This window comes from Acipenser ruthenus, chromosome 48, assembly GCF_902713425.1.
Source record: "Acipenser ruthenus chromosome 48, fAciRut3.2 maternal haplotype, whole genome shotgun sequence".
In the NCBI taxonomy this organism is placed as follows: Eukaryota; Metazoa; Chordata; class Actinopteri; order Acipenseriformes; family Acipenseridae; genus Acipenser; species Acipenser ruthenus.
The window spans coordinates 8,469,246-8,485,172 of NC_081236.1; the positions used below are offsets into that span (position 1 = coordinate 8,469,246).

The window sequence follows — 15,927 nt, forward strand, 5'->3', positions numbered from 1 at the left end:
CACATGAGCAGCACGCACAGGGGCTGAACTGCATTGTACATTACATACGAAGTGCACCTGAACAGAAAGAACGACACAGGAGCAGCACGCACAGGGGCTGAACTGCACTGTACATTACATTACATACGAAGTGCACCTGAACAGAAAGAACGACACAGGAGCAGCACACACAGGGGCTGAACTGCACTGTACATTACATACGAAGTGCACCTGAACAGAAAGAACGACACAGGAGCAGCACACACAGGGGCTGAACTGCACTGTACATTACATACGAAGTGCACCTGACCAGAAAGAACGACACAGGAGCAGCACACACAGGGGCTGAACTGCACTGTACATTACATACGAAGTGCACCTGAACAGAAAGAACGACACAGGAGCAGCACGCACAGGGGCTGAACTGCACTGTACATTACATACGAAGTGCATCTGAACAGAAAGAACGACACAGGAGCAGCACGCACAGGGGCTGAACTGCACTGTACATTACATACGAAGTGCATCTGAACAGAAAGAACGACACATGAGCAGCACGCACAGGGGCTGAACTGCACTGTACATTACATTACATACGAAGTGCACCTGAACAGAAAGAACGACACATGAGCAGCACACACAGGGCCTGAACTGCACTGTACATTACATACGAAGTGCACCTGAACAGAAAGAACGACACAGGAGCAGCACGCACAGGGGCTGAACTGCACTGTACATTACATTACATACGAAATGCACCTGAACAGAAAGAACGACACATGAGCAGCACACACAGGGGCTGAACTGCACTGTACATTACATTACATACGAAGTGCACCTGAACAGAAAGAACGACACAGGAGCAGCACACACAGGGGCTGAACTGCACTGTACATTACATACGAAGTGCACCTGAACAGAAAGAACGACACATGAGCAGCACGCACAGGGGCTGAACTGCACTGTACATTACATTACATTACATACGAAGTGCACCTGAACAGAAAGAACGACACAGGAGCAGCACGCACAGGGGCTGAACTGCACTGTACATTACATTACATTACATACGAAGTGCACCTGAACAGAAAGAACGACACAGGAGCAGCACACACAGGGGCTGAACTGCACTGTACATTACATTACATACGAAATGCACCTGAACAGAAAGAACGACACAGGAGCACCACACACAGGGGCTGAACTGCACTGTACATTACATACGAAATGCACCTGAACAGAAAGAACGACACATGAGCAGCACTCACAGGGGCTGAACTGCACTGTACATTACATTACATACGAAATGCACCTGAACAGAAAGAACGACACAGGAGCAGCACACACAGGGGCTGAACTGCACTGTACATTACATACGAAGTGCACCTGAACAGAAAGAACGACACAGGAGCAGCACGCACAGGGGCTGAACTGCACTGTACATTACATTACATACGAAGTGCACCTGAACAGAAAGAACGACACAGGAGCAGCACACACAGGGGCTGAACTGCACTGTACATTACATACGAAGTGCACCTGAACAGAAAGAACGACACAGGAGCAGCACACACAGGGGCTGAACTGCACTGTACATTACATACGAAGTGCACCTGAACAGAAAGAACGACACAGGAGCAGCACACACAGGGGCTGAACTGCACTGTACATTACATACGAAGTGCACCTGACCAGAAAGAACGACACAGGAGCAGCACACACAGGGGCTGAACTGCACTGTACATTACATACGAAGTGCACCTGAACAGAAAGAACGACACAGGAGCAGCACACACAGGGGCTGAACTGCACTGTACATTACATACGAAGTGCACCTGAACAGAAAGAACGACACAGGAGCAGCACACACAGGGGCTGAACTGCACTGTACATTACATACGAAGTGCACCTGAACAGAAAGAACGACACAGGAGCAGCACACACAGGGGCTGAACTGCACTGTACATTACATACGAAGTGCATCTGAACAGAAAGAACGACACAGGAGCAGCACGCACACGGGCTGAACTGCACTGTACATTACATTACATACGAAGTGCACCTGAACAGAAAGAACGACACATGAGCAGCACGCACAGGGGCTGAACTGCACTGTACATTACATACGAAGTGCACCTGAACAGAAAGAACGACACATGAGCAGCACGCACAGGGGCTGAACTGCACTGTACATTACATTACATACGAAGTGCACCTGAACAGAAAGAACGACACATGAGCAGCACACACAGGGGCTGAACTGCACTGTACATTACATACGAAGTGCACCTGAACAGAAAGAACGACACATGAGCAGCACGCACAGGGGCTGAACTGCACTGTACTGTACATTACATACGAAGTGCACCTGAACAGAAAGAACGACACATGAGCAGCACGCACAGGGGCTGAACTGCACTGTACATTACATACGAAGTGCACCTGAACAGAAAGAACGACACATGAGCAGCACGCACAGGGGTTGAACTGCACTGTACTGTACATTACATACGAAGTGCACCTGAACAGAAAGAACGACACATGAGCAGCACGCACAGGAGCTGAACTGCACTGTACATTACATACGAAGTGCACCTGAACAGAAAGAACGACACATGAGCAGCACGCACAGGGGCTGAACTGCACTGTACATTACATTACATACGAAGTGCACCTGAACAGAAAGAACGACACATGAGCAGCACGCACAGGGGCTGCACTGTACTGTACATTACATTACATACGAAGTGCACCTGAACAAAGAACGACACATGAGCAGCACGCACAGGGGCTGAACTGCACTGTACATTACATACGAAGTGCACCTGAACAGAAAGAACGACACATGAGCAGCACACACAGGGGCTGAACTGCACTGTACATTACATTACATACGAAGTGCACCTGAACAGAAAGAACGACACATGAGCAGCACACACAGGGGCTGAACTGCACTGTACATTACATACGAAGTGCACCTGAACAGAAAGAACGACACAGGAGCAGCACGCACAGGGGCTGAACTGTACTGTACATTACATTACATACGAAGTGCACCTGAACAAAGAACGACACATGAGCAGCACGCACAGGGGCTGAACTGCACTGTACATTACATACGAAGTGCACCTGAACAGAAAGAACGACACATGAGCAGCACGCACAGGGGCTGAACTGCACTGTACATTACATACGAAATGCACCTGAACAGAAAGAACGACACAGGAGCAGCACACACAGGGGCTGAACTGCACTGTACATTACATACGAAGTGCACCTGAACAGAAAGAACGACACATGAGCAGCACACACAGGGGCTGAACTGCACTGTACATTACATACGAAGTGCACCTGAACAGAAAGAACGACACAGGAGCAGCACACACAGGGGCTGAACTGCACTGTACATTACATACGAAGTGCACCTGAACAGAAAGAACGACACATGAGCAGCACACACAGGGGCTGAACTGCACTGTACATTACATACGAAGTGCACCTGAACAGAAAGAACGACACATGAGCAGCACGCACAGGGGCTGAACTGCACTGTACATTACATACGAAGTGCACCTGAACAGAAAGAACGACACAGGAGCAGCACACACAGGGGCTGAACTGCACTGTACATTACATACGAAGTGCATCTGAACAGAAAGAACGACACATGAGCAGCACGCACAGGGGCTGAACTGCACTGTACATTACATTACATACGAAGTGCACCTGAACAGAAAGAACGACACATGAGCAGCACGCACAGGGGCTGAACTGCACTGTACATTACATACGAAGTGCACCTGAACAGAAAGAACGACACATGAGCAGCACGCACAGGGGCTGAACTGCACTGTACATTACATACGAAGTGCACCTGAACAGGAAGAACGACACAGGAGCAGCACGCACAGGGGCTGAACTGCACTGTACATTACATTACATACGAAGTGCACCTGAACAGAAAGAACGACACATGAGCAGCACACACAGCGGCTGAACTGCACTGTACATTACATACGAAGTGCACCTGAACAGAAAGAACGACACATGAGCAGCACGCACAGGGGCTGAACTGCACTGTACATTTAGGAAAGTGTTTTGACTAGCGTCCTCCAATCTGGCAAATTCAACCCCTTATTTAATTTTGCTTTCAATCTTCAGTGTATTGCACATCTCGAGTGTATTTGGGGTACAGTAGGACTTTTCTCTTTTCCCTCTCTGCCTCTCACATATTTCAACACTTGTATTAAATGAATGGCAGACAATCCAACTCAGTGAAGCACCGGTTGGTGATTTTTTTATTTTTATTTTTTTTGTTTTCATTTTTATCACAGCTGATTGCATTATATCCCATAACTGATTGCACATACTGTTAACTCAGACTTTCTTACACACACGCGTAATTTACTGACAGAAAACGGCAGCCTTGTTCTTTTCAATTTTATTTAATATACAACCAAAAAACGATGTGAATTCCCGTCATGCTGTAAAGTATGAAAGATGGTCCTGGTTGCTTTTGCACACACGTTACATTTCAAACAATACTTTCATTTATTATGGAGAAAAGGTTAAGTGCAAATCAGTGTTAAATGTATTATGTAGCTGATTTATCTGTGCCATTGAGTTAGGGATTGCTTTGTATACATTATAAATCTAAATATTATCAGGCATTAAGTAAATGATTTATCTGTGCCATTGAGTTAGGGTTTGCTTTGTATACATTATAAATCTAAATATTATCAGGCATTAAGTAAATGATTTATCTGTGCCACTGAGTTAGGGTTTGCTTTTTATACATTAGTTAGCATGGCATTTAATTTAGTTATACCTATTTTTTTATGAAAAAAAAACAATGTTAACTGTTTATATTGTTACTTCCATTATTATTGATATTTAGGACATGTGCAGAGCAATACCTTGCATAGTATTGATTTGAGGCACCTCTGTGTGTAGAGCAATAACTTGCATAGTATTGATTTGAGGACACCTCTGTGTGCAGAGCAATAACTTGCATAGTATTGATTTGAGGCACCTCTGTGTGCAGAGCAATAACTTGCATAGTATTGATTTGAGGACACCTCTGTGTGCAGAGCAATAACTTGCATAGTATTGATTTGAGACACCTCTGTGTGCAGAGCTATAACTTGCATAGTATTGATTTGAGGACACCTCTGTGTGCAGAGCAATACCTTGCATAGTATTGATTTGAGGCACCTCTGTGTGTAGAGCAATAACTTGCATAGTATTGATTTGAGACACCTCTGTGTGCAGAGCAATAACTTGCATAGTATTGATTTGAGACACCTCTGTGTGCAGAGCAATAACTTGCATAGTATTGATTTGAGGCACCTCTGTGTGTAGAGCAATAACTTGCATAGTATTGATTTGAGGCACCTCTGTGTGCAGAGCAATAACTTGCATAGTATTGATTTGAGGACACCTCTGTGTGCAGAGCAATAACTTGCATAGTATTGATTTGAGGCACCTCTGTGTGCAGAGCAATAACTTGCATAGTATTGATTTGAGGCACCTCTGTGTGCAGAGCAATAACTTGCATAGTATTGATTTGAGGCACCTCTGTGTGCAGAGCAGTAACTTGCATAGTATTGATCTGAGGACACCTCTGTGTGCAGAGCAATAACTTGCATAGTACTGTTCACTTAAGAAACAGTCGCAAATGAGTCATGGAAAAGAGATCTACTGAATTGAAAGCAAGGGAACAGCCCTTTTTAATCTGTGATAATAACAGAGATTAATTGTATTGTAACGCGCATTCTTGTGCTAAACTCTTAGCCTTTCAGATGCGTTTCTTTCTGTAATATTAAGCAACAATGTCACAATAATAAACAAAGCATTGCACACAATTACAATCCTGCCCAGTAACACAGTGACTGCTCTGACACACTCAGTTACAATGAGACAATACAAGGAACACAGTGACTGCTCTGACACACTCAGTTACAATGAGACAATACAAGGAACACATTGACTGCTCTGACACACTCAGTTACAATGAGACAATATAAACCCAGTATGAAGCTGATTGAAGTTGAATGAATAGAGAGAGAGACACTTACTTCAGGTATTGTCAGTGGGATGTGCAGCACGGCTCTAGTGCTCTAGTCACTCGCTCTGACCGTCTCCTCAGTGAATGTGTCCTTTCTGCTCTTCAGATCTGAAAATGTGTTTGTTTAGTTCAAGGAGAACAAAGATTTTTTTTTTACATGTATTATTTGCTTTACTTCACTTTCACAGATGTATGCTGTACTATGAGATTACAAGAATACAGTTTAGGTTACTGTGAAAGAACTTGTTTATTCGGAGAGGGAATAAACAAGTTGAAAGAGCGGGAACAAAAATGCCCATCACACAGATGCACGACGGGAATGACAGGACAGGACCCGGATCAATGCAAGATTATGCGGGATAGAAAGCCAGTTTCCCATGCCTGTTCAGGTAAGTGTAAAACAATGGGATGTGCTCAGGATTCACGCTTTGGAAACCGCTCCTGTTACAATCTTAACGGTACACTTGAACACACACTACAGTCAGTGAAATAATTATTTGATACTGAAATATATATTTTATCTCTTTTTTTAAAAAAAAATCCCCGATTGCTAGGCTGTTTCAGGAATACAAAAAAAAAATCATGACAAACATTGCCAGTCCGCCAGACATTATTTACCCGCTAGATGTTTTCATAACGAGTTAAATTTGACTGCAAACCCGCCACTCGTGCAGCGCTGAGCCCGCGGCACGGAGACTGCAACTGAGGAGATATGAATAAAAACAAACACGCCGCTTCACAAATACAACACACACACACAAAAACAACGCGCTCCTACCACACTACAACCCGGACCTTTCAAAATAATACAATATAACAGCGCTCTGTAGTTTATAAACACATTGTAGAGCTCCATGCAGACTCTCTCACCTCCTCTCTGCTCTCCCTCAGTGTCTGAACGGATAAAACAACGCGCTCCTACCACACTACAACCCGGACCTTTCAAAATAATACAATATAACAGCGCTCTGTAGTTTATAAACACATTGTAGAGCTCCATGCAGACTCTCTCACCTCCTCTCTGCTCTCCCTCAGTGTCTGAACGGATAAAACAACGCGCTCCTACCACACTACAACCCGGACCTTTCAAAATAATACAATATAACAGCGCTCTGTAGTTTATAAACACATTGTAGAGCTCCATGCAGACTCTCTCACCTCCTCTCTGCTCTCCCTCAGTGTCTGAACGGATAAAACAACGCGCTCCTACCACACTACAACCCGGACCTTTCAAAATAATACAATATAACAGCGCTCTGTAGTTTATAAACACATTGTAGAGCTCCATGCAGACTCTCTCACCTCCTCTCTGCTCTCCCTCAGTGTCTGAACGGATAAAACAACGCGCTCCTACCACACTACAACCCGGACCTTTCAAAATAATACAATATAACAGCGCTCTGTAGTTTATAAACACATTGTAGAGCTCCATGCAGACTCTCTCACCTCCTCTCTGCTCTCCCTCAGTGTCTGAACGGATAAAACAACGCGCTCCTACCACACTACAACCCGGACCTTTCAAAATAATACAATATAACAGCGCTCTGTAGTTTATAAACACATTGTAGAGCTCCATGCAGACTCTCTCACCTCCTCTCTGCTCTCCCTCAGTGTCTGAACGGATAAAACAACGCGCTCCTACCACACTACAACCCGGACCTTTCAAAATAATACAATATAACAGCGCTCTGTAGTTTATAAACACATTGTAGAGCTCCATGCAGACTCTCTCACCTCCTCTCTGCTCTCCCTCAGTGTCTGAACGGATAAAACAACGCGCTCCTACCACACTACAACCCGGACCTTTCAAAATAATACAATATAACAGCGCTCTGTAGTTTATAAACACATTGTAGAGCTCCATGCAGACTCTCTCACCTCCTCTCTGCTCTCCCTCAGTGTCTGAACGGATAAAACAACGCGCTCCTACCACACTACAACCCGGACCTTTCAAAATAATACAATATAACAGCGCTCTGTAGTTTATAAACACATTGTAGAGCTCCATGCAGACTCTCTCACCTCCTCTCTGCTCTCCCTCAGTGTCTGAACGGATAAAACAACGCGCTCCTACCACACTACAACCCGGACCTTTCAAAATAATACAATATAACAGCGCTCTGTAGTTTATAAACACATTGTAGAGCTCCATGCAGACTCTCTCACCTCCTCTCTGCTCTCCCTCAGTGTCTGAACGGATAAAACAACGCGCTCCTACCACACTACAACCCGGACCTTTCAAAATAATACAATATAACAGCGCTCTGTAGTTTATAAACACATTGTAGAGCTCCATGCAGACTCTCTCACCTCCTCTCTGCTCTCCCTCAGTGTCTGAACGGATAAAACAACGCGCTCCTACCACACTACAACCCGGACCTTTCAAAATAATACAATATAACAGCGCTCTGTAGTTTATAAACACATTGTAGAGCTCCATGCAGACTCTCTCACCTCCTCTCTGCTCTCCCTCAGTGTCTGAACGGATAAAACAACGCGCTCCTACCACACTACAACCCGGACCTTTCAAAATAATACAATATAACAGCGCTCTGTAGTTTATAAACACATTGTAGAGCTCCATGCAGACTCTCTCACCTCCTCTCTGCTCTCCCTCAGTGTCTGAACGGATAAAACAACGCGCTCCTACCACACTACAACCCGGACCTTTCAAAATAATACAATATAACAGCGCTCTGTAGTTTATAAACACATTGTAGAGCTCCATGCAGACTCTCTCACCTCCTCTCTGCTCTCCCTCAGTGTCTGAACGGATAAAACAACGCGCTCCTACCACACTACAACCCGGACCTTTCAAAATAATACAATATAACAGCGCTCTGTAGTTTATAAACACATTGTAGAGCTCCATGCAGACTCTCTCACCTCCTCTCTGCTCTCCCTCAGTGTCTGAACGGATAAAACAACGCGCTCCTACCACACTACAACCCGGACCTTTCAAAATAATACAATATAACAGCGCTCTGTAGTTTATAAACACATTGTAGAGCTCCATGCAGACTCTCTCACCTCCTCTCTGCTCTCCCTCAGTGTCTGAACGGATAAAACAACGCGCTCCTACCACACTACAACCCGGACCTTTCAAAATAATACAATATAACAGCGCTCTGTAGTTTATAAACACATTGTAGAGCTCCATGCAGACTCTCTCACCTCCTCTCTGCTCTCCCTCAGTGTCTGAACGGATAAAACAACGCGCTCCTACCACACTACAACCCGGACCTTTCAAAATAATACAATATAACAGCGCTCTGTAGTTTATAAACACATTGTAGAGCTCCATGCAGACTCTCTCACCTCCTCTCTGCTCTCCCTCAGTGTCTGAACGGATAAAACAACGCGCTCCTACCACACTACAACCCGGACCTTTCAAAATAATACAATATAACAGCGCTCTGTAGTTTATAAACACATTGTAGAGCTCCATGCAGACTCTCTCACCTCCTCTCTGCTCTCCCTCAGTGTCTGAACGGATAAAACAACGCGCTCCTACCACACTACAACCCGGACCTTTCAAAATAATACAATATAACAGCGCTCTGTAGTTTATAAACACATTGTAGAGCTCCATGCAGACTCTCTCACCTCCTCTCTGCTCTCCCTCAGTGTCTGAACGGATAAAACAACGCGCTCCTACCACACTACAACCCGGACCTTTCAAAATAATACAATATAACAGCGCTCTGTAGTTTATAAACACATTGTAGAGCTCCATGCAGACTCTCTCACCTCCTCTCTGCTCTCCCTCAGTGTCTGAACGGATAAAACAACGCGCTCCTACCACACTACAACCCGGACCTTTCAAAATAATACAATATAACAGCGCTCTGTAGTTTATAAACACATTGTAGAGCTCCATGCAGACTCTCTCACCTCCTCTCTGCTCTCCCTCAGTGTCTGAACGGATAAAACAACGCGCTCCTACCACACTACAACCCGGACCTTTCAAAATAATACAATATAACAGCGCTCTGTAGTTTATAAACACATTGTAGAGCTCCATGCAGACTCTCTCACCTCCTCTCTGCTCTCCCTCAGTGTCTGAACGGATAAAACAACGCGCTCCTACCACACTACAACCCGGACCTTTCAAAATAATACAATATAACAGCGCTCTGTAGTTTATAAACACATTGTAGAGCTCCATGCAGACTCTCTCACCTCCTCTCTGCTCTCCCTCAGTGTCTGAACGGATAAAACAACGCGCTCCTACCACACTACAACCCGGACCTTTCAAAATAATACAATATAACAGCGCTCTGTAGTTTATAAACACATTGTAGAGCTCCATGCAGACTCTCTCACCTCCTCTCTGCTCTCCCTCAGTGTCTGAACGGATAAAACAACGCGCTCCTACCACACTACAACCCGGACCTTTCAAAATAATACAATATAACAGCGCTCTGTAGTTTATAAACACATTGTAGAGCTCCATGCAGACTCTCTCACCTCCTCTCTGCTCTCCCTCAGTGTCTGAACGGATAAAACAACGCGCTCCTACCACACTACAACCCGGACCTTTCAAAATAATACAATATAACAGCGCTCTGTAGTTTATAAACACATTGTAGAGCTCCATGCAGACTCTCTCACCTCCTCTCTGCTCTCCCTCAGTGTCTGAACGGATAAAACAACGCGCTCCTACCACACTACAACCCGGACCTTTCAAAATAATACAATATAACAGCGCTCTGTAGTTTATAAACACATTGTAGAGCTCCATGCAGACTCTCTCACCTCCTCTCTGCTCTCCCTCAGTGTCTGAACGGATAAAACAACGCGCTCCTACCACACTACAACCCGGACCTTTCAAAATAATACAATATAACAGCGCTCTGTAGTTTATAAACACATTGTAGAGCTCCATGCAGACTCTCTCACCTCCTCTCTGCTCTCCCTCAGTGTCTGAACGGATAAAACAACGCGCTCCTACCACACTACAACCCGGACCTTTCAAAATAATACAATATAACAGCGCTCTGTAGTTTATAAACACATTGTAGAGCTCCATGCAGACTCTCTCACCTCCTCTCTGCTCTCCCTCAGTGTCTGAACGGATAAAACAACGCGCTCCTACCACACTACAACCCGGACCTTTCAAAATAATACAATATAACAGCGCTCTGTAGTTTATAAACACATTGTAGAGCTCCATGCAGACTCTCTCACCTCCTCTCTGCTCTCCCTCAGTGTCTGAACGGATAAAACAACGCGCTCCTACCACACTACAACCCGGACCTTTCAAAATAATACAATATAACAGCGCTCTGTAGTTTATAAACACATTGTAGAGCTCCATGCAGACTCTCTCACCTCCTCTCTGCTCTCCCTCAGTGTCTGAACGGATAAAACAACGCGCTCCTACCACACTACAACCCGGACCTTTCAAAATAATACAATATAACAGCGCTCTGTAGTTTATAAACACATTGTAGAGCTCCATGCAGACTCTCTCACCTCCTCTCTGCTCTCCCTCAGTGTCTGAACGGATAAAACAACGCGCTCCTACCACACTACAACCCGGACCTTTCAAAATAATACAATATAACAGCGCTCTGTAGTTTATAAACACATTGTAGAGCTCCATGCAGACTCTCTCACCTCCTCTCTGCTCTCCCTCAGTGTCTGAACGGATAAAACAACGCGCTCCTACCACACTACAACCCGGACCTTTCAAAATAATACAATATAACAGCGCTCTGTAGTTTATAAACACATTGTAGAGCTCCATGCAGACTCTCTCACCTCCTCTCTGCTCTCCCTCAGTGTCTGAACGGATAAAACAACGCGCTCCTACCACACTACAACCCGGACCTTTCAAAATAATACAATATAACAGCGCTCTGTAGTTTATAAACACATTGTAGAGCTCCATGCAGACTCTCTCACCTCCTCTCTGCTCTTCCTCAGTGTCTGAACGGATAAAACAACGCGCTCCTACCACACTACAACCCGGACCTTTCAAAATAATACAATATAACAGCGCTCTGTAGTTTATAAACACATTGTAGAGCTCCATGCAGACTCTCTCACCTCCTCTCTGCTCTCCCTCAGTGTCTGAACGGATAAAACAACGCGCTCCTACCACACTACAACCCGGACCTTTCAAAATAATACAATATAACAGCGCTCTGTAGTTTATAAACACATTGTAGAGCTCCATGCAGACTCTCTCACCTCCTCTCTGCTCTCCCTCAGTGTCTGAACGGATAAAACAACGCGCTCCTACCACACTACAACCCGGACCTTTCAAAATAATACAATATAACAGCGCTCTGTAGTTTATAAACACATTGTAGAGCTCCATGCAGACTCTCTCACCTCCTCTCTGCTCTCCCTCAGTGTCTGAACGGATAAAACAACGCGCTCCTACCACACTACAACCCGGACCTTTCAAAATAATACAATATAACAGCGCTCTGTAGTTTATAAACACATTGTAGAGCTCCATGCAGACTCTCTCACCTCCTCTCTGCTCTCCCTCAGTGTCTGAACGGATAAAACAACGCGCTCCTACCACACTACAACCCGGACCTTTCAAAATAATACAATATAACAGCGCTCTGTAGTTTATAAACACATTGTAGAGCTCCATGCAGACTCTCTCACCTCCTCTCTGCTCTCCCTCAGTGTCTGAACGGATAAAACAACGCGCTCCTACCACACTACAACCCGGACCTTTCAAAATAATACAATATAACAGCGCTCTGTAGTTTATAAACACATTGTAGAGCTCCATGCAGACTCTCTCACCTCCTCTCTGCTCTCCCTCAGTGTCTGAACGGATAAAACAACGCGCTCCTACCACACTACAACCCGGACCTTTCAAAATAATACAATATAACAGCGCTCTGTAGTTTATAAACACATTGTAGAGCTCCATGCAGACTCTCTCACCTCCTCTCTGCTCTCCCTCAGTGTCTGAACGGATAAAACAACGCGCTCCTACCACACTACAACCCGGACCTTTCAAAATAATACAATATAACAGCGCTCTGTAGTTTATAAACACATTGTAGAGCTCCATGCAGACTCTCTCACCTCCTCTCTGCTCTCCCTCAGTGTCTGAACGGGTAAAACAACGCGCTCCTACCACACTACAACCCGGACCTTTCAAAATAATACAATATAACAGCGCTCTGTAGTTTATAAACACATTGTAGAGCTCCATGCAGACTCTCTCACCTCCTCTCTGCTCTCCCTCAGTGTCTGAACGGATAAAACAACGCGCTCCTACCACACTACAACCCGGACCTTTCAAAATAATACAATATAACAGCGCTCTGTAGTTTATAAACACATTGTAGAGCTCCATGCAGACTCTCTCACCTCCTCTCTGCTCTCCCTCAGTGTCTGAACGGATAAAACAACGCGCTCCTACCACACTACAACCCGGACCTTTCAAAATAATACAATATAACAGCGCTCTGTAGTTTATAAACACATTGTAGAGCTCCATGCAGACTCTCTCACCTCCTCTCTGCTCTCCCTCAGTGTCTGAACGGATAAAACAACGCGCTCCTACCACACTACAACCCGGACCTTTCAAAATAATACAATATAACAGCGCTCTGTAGTTTATAAACACATTGTAGAGCTCCATGCAGACTCTCTCACCTCCTCTCTGCTCTCCCTCAGTGTCTGAACGGATAAAACAACGCGCTCCTACCACACTACAACCCGGACCTTTCAAAATAATACAATATAACAGCGCTCTGTAGTTTATAAACACATTGTAGAGCTCCATGCAGACTCTCTCACCTCCTCTCTGCTCTCCCTCAGTGTCTGAACGGATAAAACAACGCGCTCCTACCACACTACAACCCGGACCTTTCAAAATAATACAATATAACAGCGCTCTGTAGTTTATAAACACATTGTAGAGCTCCATGCAGACTCTCTCACCTCCTCTCTGCTCTCCCTCAGTGTCTGAACGGATAAAACAACGCGCTCCTACCACACTACAACCCGGACCTTTCAAAATAATACAATATAACAGCGCTCTGTAGTTTATAAACACATTGTAGAGCTCCATGCAGACTCTCTCACCTCCTCTCTGCTCTCCCTCAGTGTCTGAACGGATAAAACAACGCGCTCCTACCACACTACAACCCGGACCTTTCAAAATAATACAATATAACAGCGCTCTGTAGTTTATAAACACATTGTAGAGCTCCATGCAGACTCTCTCACCTCCTCTCTGCTCTCCCTCAGTGTCTGAACGGATAAAACAACGCGCTCCTACCACACTACAACCCGGACCTTTCAAAATAATACAATATAACAGCGCTCTGTAGTTTATAAACACATTGTAGAGCTCCATGCAGACTCTCTCACCTCCTCTCTGCTCTCCCTCAGTGTCTGAACGGATAAAACAACGCGCTCCTACCACACTACAACCCGGACCTTTCAAAATAATACAATATAACAGCGCTCTGTAGTTTATAAACACATTGTAGAGCTCCATGCAGACTCTCTCACCTCCTCTCTGCTCTCCCTCAGTGTCTGAACGGATAAAACAACGCGCTCCTACCACACTACAACCCGGACCTTTCAAAATAATACAATATAACAGCGCTCTGTAGTTTATAAACACATTGTAGAGCTCCATGCAGACTCTCTCACCTCCTCTCTGCTCTCCCTCAGTGTCTGAACGGATAAAACAACGCGCTCCTACCACACTACAACCCGGACCTTTCAAAATAATACAATATAACAGCGCTCTGTAGTTTATAAACACATTGTAGAGCTCCATGCAGACTCTCTCACCTCCTCTGTGCTCTCCCTCAGTGTCTGAACGGATAAAACAACGCGCTCCTACCACACTACAACCCGGACCTTTCAAAATAATACAATATAACAGCGCTCTGTAGTTTATAAACACATTGTAGAGCTCCATGCAGACTCTCTCACCTCCTCTCTGCTCTCCCTCAGTGTCTGAACGGATAAAACAACGCGCTCCTACCACACTACAACCCGGACCTTTCAAAATAATACAATATAACAGCGCTCTGTAGTTTATAAACACATTGTAGAGCTCCATGCAGACTCTCTCACCTCCTCTCTGCTCTCCCTCAGTGTCTGAACGGGTCTGTCTCCCACAGAACCAGGAATATACCAATCACAAAATACAAACCCATCAGCGCGGTCTGACAATTCATCTAATATGAACCGCAAAGGGAATTGTGATACCGGGGATCTTTTAATAAAAAATGAATATGACTTTCAATTTTAACATCATAATCGAGCTGTTTGTAGCTCTATATTTTTCTCAGTGAATACAATTTGAATTCAGGTAACCCCTCCCCCATGCCGGAGTTGGTATAGTCCTTTCTCTATCAGGCTGCAGCAGCGTCGATGCTGCGAGTTTCACGCAGATATATAATCTGTGTTTCGTGTAATTATATTGATATTTCCCGTCCTCTTCTTCCGAATGAGATGTTCAAACACTAACGCGATACCCCTGATAATGTTTTTAGAAGTATATCAGGTTAATTCAAGTTGAGCGTCGTTGTCACAAACAGATCCACAATGGCGCAGGCATGCTCGCAGTTTCATAGCTTTCTCTTCGCTAGTCTTGCAGGTTCAGTGCGTGTGAACTTGTTTTTGGTAAATACAGCACAGGGTAGCAGAAAGGTCATTCTTTACGAGTAAACTTCCAGGCAGTAACCTCTGCTATTTCTACCCCATGCTTTTATTTAGTTTCTCTTAAACTGTATTCTTGTCTCCTATTCTTTATCCAGGACAGTATTCCTCCCTGCTGTCCAGCGGCACAGATTTAGACTCTTCCTCAGACTGCGCTGCGAACTAAACCAGGCAACAGAGCCGCGTCCACAGCAGCAGAAGAGTCACCAGCAATG

General features: G+C 44.8%; 1 protein-coding gene across 3 annotated transcripts in view; it reads right to left on the reverse strand.

Moving 5' to 3' along the window:
* The window catches only part of LOC117407846 (zinc finger protein 271-like), a 28,774-nt gene extending 13,567 nt beyond the window's left edge, over positions 1-15,207 (reverse strand). For 2 of the 3 annotated variants that reach the window (XM_059014426.1, XM_059014423.1), the window contains exons 1-2: positions 6,665-6,807; positions 6,057-6,154 (exon numbers count right to left, since the gene is read on the reverse strand). The gene's annotated coding sequence lies outside the window, so the exon portion shown is untranslated. Of the gene's footprint in view, positions 1-6,056; positions 6,155-6,664; positions 6,808-15,124 lie in introns of those variants that run through there. The other variant, XM_059014424.1, reaches the window with a different exon arrangement.
* Positions 15,208-15,927: the final 720 nt, after the last annotated feature.